A 2498-nucleotide genomic window follows, 5' to 3' on the forward strand; every position below is an offset into this window, starting at 1 on the left:
GACACTGTGGCCATCCGATGATACCCGGACAGGGCCAAACAGGAAGGATATAACCCCACCCACTCTGCCAAAGCACAGCCCCACACCACGAGAGGATATCTTCAACCACCAACTTACAATCCTGAGACAAGGCGGAGTATAGCCCACAAAGATCTCTACCACAGCACAAACCAAGGGGGGCGCCAACCCAGACAGGAAGATCACGTCAGTAACTCGACCCACTCAGTGACGCACCCCTCCTAGGGACGGCATGGAAGCTGCAGATCTGGTGGTTCTGCTCTGTCCCCTGCAGGTCAGATGTGGAACTGCAGTTTAAATGACAGGTTGTTCTGCTCTGTCCCCCTGCAGGTCAGATGTGGAACTGCAGTTAAATGACAGGTTGTTCTGCTCTGTCCCCGCAGTCAGATCTGGAGTGCAGTTTAAATGACAGGTTGTTCTGTTCTGTCCCCCTGCAGGTCAGATGTGGAGCTGCAGTTTAAATGACAGGTTGTTCTGCTCTGTCCTCCTGCAGGTCAGATGTGGAGCTGCAGTTTAAATGACAGGTTGTTCTGCTCTGTCCTCCTGCAGGTCAGATGTGGAGCTGCAGTTTAAATGACAGGTTGTTCTGCTCTGTCCCCCTGCAGGTCAGATCTGGAGCTGCAGTTTAAATGACAGTTGTTCTGCTCTGTCCCCCTGCAGGTCAGATCTGGAGCTGCAGTTAAATGACAGGTTGTTCTGCTCTGTCCTCCTGCAGGTCAGATCTGGAGCTGCAGTTTAAATGACAGGTTGTTCTGCTCTGTCCTCTGCAGGCGATCTGGAGCTGCAGTTTAAATGTTACCATCACGAGGCCGACAAATGAACACCAACTGGCCCGCCTCTGTGCAGGTCAGTAAGAACACCACACACACACACACACACACACACACACACCACACACACACACACACACACACACACACACACACACACACACACACACACACACACACACACACAACACACAAACACAAACACAAACCTTCCCTTTCCTCTGTGCAGGTCAGTGTTAACGCCACGCCTCTCAACATCGAGCGCGGCGCACAACAAGACGTCACAAGCCCTGCACCTGAAACAAGTCTGCCAACCAGGAAGGAACACCATCCAGATCACAGTTACCGCCTGCTGCTGTGTGAGTACTGTACTGACAACAACAACCACTACTACTACTAATGGTGGTGATGATGATGATGATGGTGGTGATAATGGTGAGGATGATGTTGGTGATGATGGTGATGAGGATGATGATGAGGATTGTGGTGATGATGATGAGGATGGTGTGATGATGAGGATGGATTCTGGGGATGATGAGGATGTATGTGGTGATGGGAGAGGATTGTGGTGATGATGAGGAGGATTGTGGTGATGAGGAGGAGGATTGTGGTGAGGAGGATTGTGATGATGATGATGAGGATTGTGGTGATGATGAGGAGGATTGTGGTGATGATAAGGAGGATTGTGGTGATGATGAGGAGGATTGTGGTGATGATGAGGAGGATTGTGGTGATGATGGTGGTGATGTTGGTGATGATGAGGATGGTAATGATGTAATGAAGGATGAAGATGAGGATTGTGGTGATGATGATGGTCATGATGGTGGTGATGGTGATGAGGATGATGAGGATTGTGGTGATGATGAGGATGATAATGGTGATGATAATGAGGATGGCGGTGGTGAAGAGGATGATGTAATGATGATGATGGTGATGATAATGAGGATGATGGTGTGTATGAGATGATGTAATGATAATGAGGATGATATGAGATGATAATGTAGCTGATGGTGGTGAAGAGGATGATGTAATGATGAGGGTGATGAGGATGATAATGGTGATACAATGAGGATGATGGGGTGATGAGGATGATGTAATGATGGTGGTGATAATGGGTGGTAATGATGATGCTCCTCTCCTCTACAGTCTCACCTGTTTGTACTGCAGCTGGTCACAGACCCTTGTCCGCTCCGTCTGCAAGGCTTACTGAAGAGAGGCTACTGCCTGCAGAGCACTGCATCACCAAAGGTACACTACTGGCATCCCTCTCTCTGGTACTGAGTGACCCTCTCTCTGGATGAGTGACCTCTCCCTCTGGTACTGAGTGACCCTCTCCCTCTGGTTCTGAGTGACCCTCTCCTCTGGTACTGAGTGACCCTCTCTCTGGTACTGAGTGACCCCTCTCTGTGGACTCTTCTCTGGTACTGAGTGACCCTCTCTCTCTGGTACTGAGTGACACTCTCTCTCTGGTACTGAGTGACCCTCTCTCTGGTACTGAGTGACCCTCTCCTCTGGTTCTGAGTGACCCTCTCCCTCTGGTTCTGAGTGACCCTCTCTCTCTGGTACTGAGTGACCTCTCCTCTCTGGTACTGAGGGACCCTCTCTCTTGGTACTGAGTGACCTCTTCTCTGGTCACTGAGTGGACCTCTCTCTGGTACTGAGTGACCTCTCTCTCTGGTTGAGTGACCCTCTCTCTGGTTCTGAGTGACC

The 2498-nt window shown here is 50.2% G+C and overlaps 1 long non-coding RNA gene across 1 annotated transcript; it reads left to right on the forward strand.

Annotated features, from left to right (window-relative positions):
- The first annotated feature begins 790 nt into the window (after positions 1 to 790).
- On the forward strand, positions 791 to 2101 carry LOC139025107 (uncharacterized). Its single transcript, XR_011476555.1, has 3 exons — positions 791 to 864; positions 1018 to 1147; positions 1935 to 2101. It is a non-coding gene; the product is annotated as an uncharacterized lncRNA (long non-coding RNA).
- Positions 2102 to 2498: the final 397 nt, after the last annotated feature.

Source organism: Salvelinus sp. IW2-2015, unplaced genomic scaffold, assembly GCF_002910315.2.
Source record: "Salvelinus sp. IW2-2015 unplaced genomic scaffold, ASM291031v2 Un_scaffold2267, whole genome shotgun sequence".
Lineage (NCBI taxonomy): Eukaryota > Metazoa > Chordata > Actinopteri > Salmoniformes > Salmonidae > Salvelinus > Salvelinus sp. IW2-2015.